A 12,223-nucleotide genomic window follows, 5' to 3' on the forward strand; every position below is an offset into this window, starting at 1 on the left:
CCCTAGTTGTGGTTAAGTGATGATTGTGATGATAATGGATCATCTTGATTGAGCCATTAGGGCTAACTAGTCTACTTAAGTATTGATTGGTGATTGTTACCTCATATCCGTTTATAGACGCTAGTACCGAGGACTACCAGGAGGAGGAGGTCTACTTTGAAGAAGAAGAGAAATTTGATCACTGTACCAACCAAGGCAAGCTATACTCTTGCAAGTTACCCAGTTGCAAGCTCCACTTGAGCAAGGCACCAATACCATACTACTTTGTGTTTTACTTTCCAAGTCCCAGTTTTTATCTTACAAAGCTTTTACTTTATTTACCAAAGCTTACTTTTATAGTTAACTTTGGTCTAAGTATAGGGTACTACAAGAGTATCAAAGTTAGCCTAGAGAGCTACCAGCTAGTTAGCACCCCTCATGACTAGTTGCTAGTGCTAAACAAAAATTGACTACTCTAGATGGGAAGCATGTGAATCAAATGACTTTGAAAACCTTGGAATGATGAGTCATTCTAAGGAAAGATTTTGAAGGTGAATATGACTTATGAATGACATGGTGAATTTTACAAAACTGATGGTTGGGTTCGGATGCGATACCATTCCAATTTCAAGTACCCCCACAATACCTGAATCTGGGTAAGGCTTAACTGGAAACTTATGTATTTTAGTATGGGTTCCCTCTGAACAAGCGTCATAGGGGTTATGCCGAGGCTGCCTCCATTGAAAGTGAAATGACGTGAAATGAGGTGAATGTCCTACCCAAGCCCTGTACAGTTCCCAGGCTGACGGTTTGTCTTCACTGGGAGGCCAAGCTCATGGGGAGAGGTGCCTATACTAGGGTATGTAAATGAAAGGTTATGATTGGTAGTTCGCGTACTGAGTGCGATAAATCAGGGCCAGTTACCCCTGACGGACTATTGCAATTATTGTGGCACAAGTGTACGACCTCTGTAGAGTGTTAAACTATTTGAATAGCCGCGTCCGCGATCATGGACAGTTGGAAAGGCCATACTGTTCCGTCATCAGAATTTTTCCAAAAAGGTGACATGTGATGGGTGACTTGTGAATCGAAATTGAACGGTGACTTTGACTTGAATCACAACAGAGTTGTGGGAATGACACTAATGTTCCCACTTGAGTTAAGTTAGGCAAATGAAGAGTCTTTGTTTACTAAATACTTTTGAAATAAAACTGGCTTTATGCAAATGAACCTAAAGCTTAGAATTCCATTGATATAGTTGATAGGGCTTACATTAGTATTAGTTTGCGAGTACTTTAAAGTACTCATGGCTGTGTCCCTGGCTATTCAAATGGCCAGACTATGAAGAAGAGCAGCAGTATCAAGGGGACGGACAGCAGGACGTCTACGATAACTAGGATCGTCTTCTGACGTCAAGCGTTGCCTGTGGAACAGATGGACCGCTACTACGTTTCTTCCGCTGTGTATTTTGTAATTGATCATTAGATCAACTGGTATTGTAAGACTGGATCATGTGATCCTTTGATGTAAGACTATTATGAAGTTGTAATGAATGATGTTCTGTGATATCAATCTATTATGTCTCGCAAAAACAATATTCCTGGGATTGCGATGTATGGCATAATAGGCATCTGGACTTAAAAATCTGGGTGTTGACAAGTTGGTATCAGAGCCATTGTTTGACCTTAGGAGACCCTAGTTAGAATGGACATTTTAAAAACTTAGTTTCAAAACAAATGAAGTGAATATTTATGAAAACTTATTCTCACTCTTATCCTTGAGATCTTTTCAAAAAGAGAAATCCATGCTCTACTTTTCTTTGTAATTCTACATAAAACTTTGCACACTTGACCACTTCACTAACTTACTCATCCTAAATGGTTCACAGATGGAGTACAACTATGAGTTCTATCAGCTTTTCCACGGAGGAGACCGAATGTTCGAAAAGGATTTGGAGCAACTAGTTGAATATTTAGGACGCCCGTATCCCGAGTTCTTTGGAGTGCCACTCAATAATCAGTCAGGAAGACAACCTCAGTGGGTAGTTACTGCAGATCTGAGAGGAAAGCTGGGAGCCCCAACTTGGGAAACCATATGGTTTTCTGTGAAGGGAAACAATTGGAAGGAAGGATTAGCCAAAGCCATGCAAGAAGCAATTGCCCGTCTGTGTGGAAATTTTTTGTTTTCTATGCTCCAAATCTCTACAGTGGTATCAGAGCCGTGTCTATGCATAGATTGGTTGCACGAGTAGAACACAATGGTTTTGTGGGCGTTGATGCTTTTATTGTCTCTTGTTATGTGTACTTTGCATCTTGCGGGATGGTGGGATGAAGCGGCCCGGGCTAACTTTACATGACCGCGTTCATGAGACTTGCTCCACGCTCGACATGCAACTTGTATTGCATAAGTGGCTTTGCGGGTGTCTGTCTCTCTCACCATAGTTAAGATTCAATTTACAATTTCAATTGATAACACTTGTATCAACGTTGTGGTTCATGTTCGTAGGTAGATTGGATCTTACTCGAAAACCCTAAACCACGTAAAATATGCAAACCAAATTAGAGGCGTCTAACTTGTTTTTGCAGGGTTTGGTGATGTGATATGGCCATGATGTGATGATGAATATGTATGAGATGATCATTATTGTATTGTGGCAACCGGCAGGAGCCTTATGGTTGTCTTTATATTTCATGCAGTAGTATTATTTTAAAGTAGTTGTAATAGTTGCTACATGTGGTGAACAACCATGAAGATGGCGCCATGGACCTTGACGCTACGCCGACGATGATGGAGATCATGCCCGTTGATGATGGAGATCATATCCGTGATTTGGAGATGAAGATCAAAGGCGCAAAGACTAAAGGGCCATATCATATCACATTATGAATTGCATGTGATGTTAATCCTTTATGCATCTTATCTTGCGTAGATCACGACGGTAGCATTATAAGATGATCCCTCACATTAATATCAAGATAATAAAGTGTTCTCCCCTCGTATGCACCGTTGCTACAGTTCATCGTTTTGAAGCATCTCGTGATGATCGGATGTGATAGATTCTACGTTCACATACAACGGGTGTAAGCCATGTTGCACACGCGGAAATACTTGGGTTTGCTTGACGAGCCTAGCATGTATAGACATGGCCTCGGAACACAGGAAACCGAAAGGTTGAACACGAGTCATATGGATGATATGATCAACATGTTGATGTTCACCATTGAAGCTACATCATCTCACGTGATGATCGGTTTTGGTGTAGTGGATATGGATCGTGTGCCACTAAACAACTATGAGGGATGTTGTATTAAGTGGGAGTTCATTAGTAATTAGATTAAAACATGAACTAATTATCATAAACATAGTCTGAATAGTATTTTGAATTAAATTTGTAGAATTGGCACCCGTTATCTACCATGCGCTAGTCTTATAATTGAGATAGAAATACTGTTAAATCTGACAAGTAACTTTACGGACTGGTACCGTATTGTTAAAGAATCAAGTAATGATTAAGTCCTATTGCAAACTTTTGGTAAAACTCACATTAGAGCAATGGTTTCAATTAGTACCTAAAATCATCTTGTCTCCATGAAACTTGAAGTTCAAATCCGTTTGAAAAGAAAGGAGCTGGAAAGTTTGTTTTCAGAAATAAGCAAGGTGTGAGATATATGTGATATCTAAGACCTTATTACAAGATGATAGAATATAATTTAGTGAGACTACATAAACTCATAAGTTTTATGGGAATGTACGAAGGTTGAAGACGCTAGGCATCCCAATCCTCCAACTAGTTGGGCACTAACGATATTCGCATATCCATGAAGTGATCATCCTTAGTATGCACCGTTGCTAAGACTCGTCGTTTCGAAGCATCACGTGATGATCGGGTGTTATAGATTCTACGTGTGCATACAACGGGTGCAAGCCAGATTTGCACATGCGAATACTGAGGTTAAACTTTACGAGCCTAGCATGTACAGACATGGTCTCGGAAAGACGTCATGAATTGATGGATAAAAATTATGAGTGAAAATGTTCATCATATTAAAAGGTTACTAACAGTGAAATCCAGAACACTTGTCATGAGATGATCAACTTCAAAGTAAGAACCTCAAGGTTATTGGTAATTGACCAACAAACCTAAAGGTTACTGATGTTGAAGTGTTTTCTGAAATATGAGGAAAGCCAAAAGAGAAACTACAAAAAAATTGGCAGAAAGAAAGAAAAGACTAAAAAGTCTAGCTCAGGTGTATATAGATGATATACATGTTATGAATGTATTCTTTGATTGGTCACACAATGAAGTTCTTGGGTATTTGTACCATATTGGTTGGTATGAGATGTCATACAACACAACGCAATACAAGAATACAATGGCCTAAGTGACTGAATGTGGTAATAATGCACGTCTGGACAAAATAAAGTGTTATTATGTTCGTCGTTGGCATTCTACCTAGCCCTTCAGATATATAATAAAGAACTTAATAATTGTTATTTAGCTCTGGTCAAATAAAAACAATGAGTTGTTCAAAGTTATGACCGTATTCCATGTACGATGGATAAGTTATTATAAATCTTAATGGTGAAACACACATGCATAACACTGACGCTAAAATGCCATAAGGCAAATGATTTGAATTCCACTTAGTTGTGGAACCGCCATTTAGGTCATGTTAGAAAGGAACGCATGAAGAAACTCCATGCAAATGGATTTTTGGAGTCATTTGATTTTTGAATCGTTTGGCGCTTGCAAATCTCTTCTAAAGAATGACTAAAATACCGTTCATAGGCCAAGAGTTGAACGGGCAACTAACTTAGTGGAAACATACATGATGATGTATGTGGTTCACTGGGCATAGTTGTGTGCGGGAGATTCTTCTACTTCATGAAAACTTCCAAGAATGAATTGAGTGTATATATAAGGATATATTTATTCAATAAGGAAGAAGTTTGAAACATTTGAATAGATTCAAATAAATTTCAGCATGAAGTGGAAATCATCGTAATAGAAAAGTCAAATATCTATGATTGGATCATGGTGGAAATATTTGAATTACGAGTTTTAGCGAACATCTAAGAGAGTTATGAAATTGTTCTACAACTCACGTTTCTTGGAGTATCATAGTGATGATGGAGTATCCGAGAGACGTATCCAAACCTTGTTGGATTAATGATGAGATAAAATAAAATGACGCCATTATATTTTTGTGGATTATGCTTTAGAGACTACCGCTTTTACACTAAATAGAGCATCATCATAATCCGTTGAAATGACACCATACGAGTTATGGCATGGGTATAAACCCTAATAGTCCTTTCTTAAATTTTGGTATGCATAGCATAAGTAAATAAGTTTACAACCAAAATCGGATGAATGTCTTTGTTGGTTATCCCAGAGAATTTATTGGGAATTCTTTCCACTATGGAGACAAAGACAAAAGTGTTTGTCGATGTTTCTTACTTATTTCCAAGAAATTGTTTCTAGCGAAGTATTTGAGTGGGAGGACAATGGAACTTGATAAGGTTTATGAACCTGAGCATGATGATCAGAGTAGCGCAGCATCGGAAGTGGTTCCAGAAGCAGCCACGACGATCATGGCTCCCATGTCTACAAAGTGTTATAGTCATGGAGATCGAAATATCTATTGAACCTTGTAGGTATGGTTTACTTTGTGTTCAAATAAATGATTTGTGGACAAAGGATTGATTTTGAACAATGATAAACCAACTACATACAAAGAAACTATGATGGGCCCTGACTCCGTTAAAATGGCTAAGCGCCATTAAATCCAAGATAGATGAATACTTTTTGAAAGTAAATGGATCTATAATATTGATGGACTTGGATGGAATATCCTTGAACAAGCTCGACTTGTCAAAAGTTTGTTTACGAGAAAGTTCAAAGAGTTGACTGCGATAAGATTAGATCTTCAGCGGCGATGCTTATAGTCTATACGGATTGTTCTAGTAATCACTACATATTTCTTTTATGAGATATGTTAGTAGGATGGCAAAATACATTCCTTAACAGAAGTGTGTATTAAAGGTGTATACAAGATACAGCTGAGAGTTTTGCTAGTCCGTAGAATACTAGAAAGGTATACAAACTTCACTGGATGAAGTGAGTATCACGGAGTTAGAATCTTCACCGGATGAAATAATCAAAGATTTTTTTTTTCATCAGAAACGATGAAGATACTTGCATTTGCAAGAAATTAAGTGGGAGCGCTGAGACATGTTTATAATATTTTATGTAGATGACATATCATTGATTATAAATGATATAATTATGTACTTGATGTGAATAAAAGGTTTCATTGAGGATTAACTTCAATGAAAGGATATGGACTGAAACATATTTAGCATCAAGATCTATGAAGATATATTGAAACGCATAATAAGTTTAAGTCAAAGTACATAGAATGAATATTGAAGTAGTTCAATATAAAAATATTAAGAAGGTGTTCTTTTCATGTGAAGGTTTAACAAGACTTGAGTGTATCTGACACTCAATGAGTAAAAACACATGAGTGATTTTAGATCACGTATAATATGCACACAATCAGATGTCCTGTGCTCTAAAGAGTTAGGAGCATATACCAGAATGATTCATGTGATGATCATTGGACAACAGTAAGAATATCCCTGAGTGCTTTAGAAGAACCAAGGATATTAGTTTTGTATGGGGAAATGACAAACAAATCGCTGTAAGGTGTTGCACCGATATTAGTTTGGTAACATATAAAAATAAATTTCAAATCTCAATTAGGCTAAGTGTTCATTAAAAGGTAGCACAATGCTAGATTTAGATGAGTTCTAAATATTGTGATGGATTCTACAAACAAAGGCAGAGTATGTCATTGTTTTGACAATGACTGAGGATGTTAAAGTCGAGAAGTTCTTTGAGAACTTCGTGTAGTTCCGATAGTGTCAGAACTTTGAAGCTATATTGTGTGTGACAATATTAGTGACATATTTCAGACCACGGAATTAAGGTTCCACCAGAAGACCGAACATATATGATTAATGCCGACTCATTTGGAAAATGAGTGATGCGTGAAGACGCAAATGAATTGCAAAATACATACGTTTCTGAGCGTGTCAGATTCGTTGACTGAAACCTCTCCCGTGAGCAAAACATGATAAGCACCAAAAGGCCAAGGTGTTATATCTTTACAAATGTAAACTAGATTATTGACTCTAGTGCAAGTGGGAGACTATTGGAGATATGCCCGAGAGGCAATAATAAAGTAGTTATTGTTATATCTTAGTGTTCATGATAAATGTTTACACCCCATGCTATAATTGTATTAACCGGAAACATTGATACATGTGTGTTGTGTAAACAACCAGAGTCCCTAGTAAGCCTCTCGTTTAACTAGCTTGTTGATTAATAGATGATCATGGTTTCCTGATCATGAACATTGGATGTTATTAATAACAAGATCATATCATTAGGTGAATGATGTGATGGACACACACCCATAGTAAGCATAGCATGAGATCAAGTCATCAAGTTCAACTTGCTATAAGCTTTCAGATACATAGTAACCTAGTCCTTTGACCATGAGATCATGTAAATCACTTATACCGGAAGGGTACTTTGATTACATCAAACGCCACTGCGTAAATGGGTGGTTATAAAGATGGGATTAAGTATTCGGAAAGTATGAGTTGAGGCATATGGATCAAGAGTGGGATTTGTCCATCCCGATGACGGATAGATATACTCTGGGCCCTCTCGGTGGAATGATATCTAATTAGCTTACAAGCATGTGACTGGTTCACAAGGGATATCATATCACGGTATGAGTAAAGAGTACTTATCAGTAACGAGGTTGAACTAGGTATGGAGATACCGACGATCAAACTTCGGATAAGTAAAATATCGCGAGACAAAGGGAATTGTTATTTTATGTAAATGGTTCTTTCGATCACGAAGTCATCGTTGAATGTGTGGGAGCTATTATGGATCTCTAGGTCCCACTATTAGTTATTGGTCGGAGAGGAGTCTCGATCATGTCCGCATAGTTCTCGAATCGTAGGGTGACACACTTAAGGTTTGATGTCGTTTTAAGTAGATATGGAATATGGAATGGAGTTCGAATATTGTTCGGAGTCTCGGATGGGATCCAGGACATCACGAGGAGGTCCGGAATGGTCCGGAGAATAAGATTCATATATAGGAAGTCACTTTCCAAGTTTGGAAATGATCCGGTGCATTTATGGAAGGCGCTAGAATGTTCTAGAACCTTTCGGAAGAAATCACCATGGAAGGTGGAGTCCCGGTTGGACTCCACCAACCCTAACCAGCCAACCAAGTGGGAGGGTGGAGTCCATGGTGGACTCCACCACCCTGGCCGGCCAAGGGAGAAGGAAGGGGAGGAGTCCCTGTCCCCCTAGGTTTCGCTCATATGGAAGGATTTGAATTGGGGTCTTATTCGAACCTTTGGGCAAACCCTAGGGATTCCACCTATATAATGAGGAGGAGAGGGAGGGGGCCGGCCACCAAGTTAGCCGCACCACCCAGGGCACCCAGGCCGGCGCCCCCCCAAGTGCCCCCTCTCCCCAAACCCTAGCCGCCCCCCTCCTCCCAATACTCCCACGGTGCTTAGGCGAAGCCCTGCCGGAGATCTCCACCACCACCGACACCACGACGTCGTGCTGTCGGGATTCCGAGGAGGATCTACTACTTCCGCTGCCCGCTGGAATGGGGAGAAGGATGTTGTCATCAACACCGAACGTGTGACCGAGTACGGAGGTGCTGCCCGACTGTGGCACCATCAAGATCTTCTACGCGCTTTTGAAAGCGGCAAGTGATCGACTACATCAACAACGAGATCTAATCTCGTAGGCTTTGGAATCTTCGAGGGTTAGTCTCATGATCTTCTCGTTGCTACCATCTTCTTGATTGGATCTTGGCTAGTTATTCGTTCTTGCGGTAGGAAATTTTTTGTTTTCTATGCTACGAATCCCTACAGCAAGGAACTTAAGATTTGGTCTAAATACAGATGGCATGAATCCTTTTGGCGAGCAGAGCTCCAGCCATAGCACCTGGCCCATGACTCTATGCATCTACAACCTTCCTCCTTGGTTGTGCATGAAGCGGAAGTTCATTATGATGCCAGTGCTCATCCAAGGTCCGAAGCAACCCGGCAACGACATCGATGTGTACCTAAGGTCATTAGTTGATGAACTTTTACAGTTGTGAGGCAGACCTGGTGTACGTGTGTGAGATGAGCACAAAGAAGAGGAAATTGACCTACGAGCGTTGCTTTTCGTAACCATCAATGATTGGCCCGCTCGTAGTAACCTTTCGGGACAGACAAATAAGGGATACAATGCATGCACGCACTGCTTACATGAGACTGAAAGTATATATTTGGCTAATTTTAAGAAGAATGTGTACCTGGGGCATCGTCGATTTCTTACCCGACATCATAACTTAAGAAAGAAAGGCAAGCATTTCAACGGTAAGGCAGATCACCGGCCGAAGCCTACGGAACGTACTGGTGCTGATGTATTTGATATGGTCAAGGATTTGAAAGTCATCTTTGGAAAGGGTCCTGGTGGACAATCAGTTCCGCAGGGAGTTGACGGGCACGCACCCATGTGGAAGAAGAAATCTATATTTTGGGAGCTAGAATATTGTAAAGTCCTAGATGTCCGCTCTGCAATCGACGTGATGCATGTTACAAAGAATATTTGCGTGAACCTGCTAAGCTTCTTGGGCGTGTATGGGAAGACAAATGATACAAAGGAAGCACGGCGGGACCAGCAACGTTTGAAAGACCCAGAAGACCGGCATCCGGAACGGTTTCAAGGTTGTGCCAGCTACGCTCTTACCAAAGAAGAGAAGGTCATCTTTTTTGAATGCCTGAGCAGTATGAAGGTCCCGTCTGGCTTCTCGTCGAATATAAAGGGAATAATAAATATGGCAGAGAAAAAGTTCCAAAACCTAAAGTCTCACGACTGCCACGTGATTATGACGCAATTGCTTCTGATTGCTTTCAGGGGGCTCCTACCAGAAAATGTTCAAGTAGCCATTGTGAAGCTATGTGCATTCCTCAATGCAATCTCTCAGAAGGTAATCAATCCAGAAGATCTACCACAATTACAGAACGATGTGGTCCAATGTCTTGTCAGTTTCGAGTTGGTGTTCCCACCATCCTTCTTCAATATTATGACGCACCTCCTGGTTCACCTAGTCGAAGAGATTTCCATTCTCGATCCTGTATTTCTACACAATATGTTCCCCTTTGAGAGGTTCATGGGAGTATTAAAGAAATATGTTCGTAACCGTGCTAGGCCAGAAGTAAGCATCGCCAAGGGCTATGGAAATGAGGAGGTAATTGAGTTTTGTGTTGACTATGTTCCTGACCTTAAGCCGATTGGTCTTCCTCAATCGCGGCACGAGGGGAGACTAAGTGGAAAAGGCAGGATCGAAAGGAAATCAACGATATGTATGGACGGTCATTCTATGACTGAAGCACACCACACAGTTCTACAAAATTCCAGCTTGGTGGCTTGATACGTCTCAAACGTATCTATAATTTCTTATGTTCCATGCTAGTTTTATGACAATACTCACATGTTTTATATACACTTTATATCATTTTGATGCATTTTCCGGCACTAACCTATTAACAAGATGCCGAAGCGCAAGTTCCTGTTTTCTGCTGTTTTTGGTTTCAGAAATCCTACACAGGAAATATTCTCGGAATTGGACGAAACAAAAGCCCACGGTCTTATTTTCCACGGAGCCTTCCAGAAGTCCGAAGAGGAGACGAAGAGGGGCGACGAGGCGGCCACACCCTAGGGGGGTTCGGCCCCACCCCTGGCCGTGCCGCCCTATGGGGTGGGCCCCTCGAGCGTCCCCCGACTCTGCCCCTTCGCCTATTTATTCTCTTCGTCGTGAAAACCCTAGTACCGAGAGCCACGATACGAGAAAACATACTGTGACGCCGTCGCCGCCAATCCCATCTCGGGGGATTCAGGAGATCGCCTCCGGCACCCTGCCGGAGAGGGGAATCATCACCGGAGGGCTCTACATCACCATGCCCGCCTCCGGACTGATGCGTGAGTAGTTCATCCTTGGACTATGGGTCCATAGCAGTAGCTAGATGGTTGTCTTCTCCTCTTGTGCTATCATGTTTAGATCTTGTGAGCTGCCTATCATGATCAAGATCATCTATTTGTAATGCTACATGTTGTGTTTGTCGGGATCCGATGAATATGGAATACTATGTCAAGTTGATTATCGATCTATCATATATGTGTTGTTTATGATCTTGCATGCTCTCCGTTGCTAGTAGAGGCTCTGGCCAAGTTGATACTTGTAACTCCAAGAGGGGGTATTTATGCTAGATAGTGGGTTCATGCCTCCATTGAATCGGGACAAGGAGAAAGTTCTAAGGTTGTGGATGTGCTGTTGCCACTAGGGATAAAACATCAATGCTTTGTCTAAGGATATTTGTATTGTTTACATTACGCACAGTACTTAATGCAATTGTCTGTTGTTTGCAACTTAATACTGGAAGGGGTGCGGATGCTAACCCGAAGGTGGACTTTTTAGGCATAGATGCATGCTGGATAGCGGTCTATGTTCTTTGTCGTAATGCCCTGAGTAAATCTCATAGTAGTCATCATGATATGTATGTGCATTGTTATGCCCTCTCTATTTATCAATTGCCCAACTGTAATTTGTTCACCCAACATGCTATTTATCTTATTGGAGAGACACCACTAGTGAACTGTGGACCCCGGTCCATTCTTTTACATCTGAAATACAACCTACTGCAATCATTGTTCTCTGTTGTTCTTTGCAAGCAAACATCATTCTCCACACCATACGTTTAATCCTTTGTTTACAGCAAGCCGGTGAGATTGACAACCTCACTGTTAAGTTGGGGCAAAGTATCTTGATTGTGTTGTGCAGGTTCCACGTTGGCGCCGGAATCCCTGGTGTTGCGCCGCACTACACTCCTTCACCAACAACCTTCACGTGGCCTTCATCTCCTACTAGTTCGATAAACCTTGGTTTCTTACTGAGGGAAAACTTGCTGCTGTACGCATCACACCTTCCTCTTGGGGTTCCCAACGGACGTGTGCTTTACCGTCACAAGCAACTCTTTTTCTGGCGCCGTTGCCGGGGAGATCAAGACATGCTGCAAGGGGAGTCTCTCACACCCAATCTCTTTACTTTGTTTATTGTCTTGCTTTATTTTATTTTCTGTCTTGTTTG

This window comes from Lolium perenne, chromosome 6 (assembly GCF_019359855.2).
Source record: "Lolium perenne isolate Kyuss_39 chromosome 6, Kyuss_2.0, whole genome shotgun sequence".
Taxonomy (NCBI): Eukaryota; Viridiplantae; Streptophyta; class Magnoliopsida; order Poales; family Poaceae; genus Lolium; species Lolium perenne.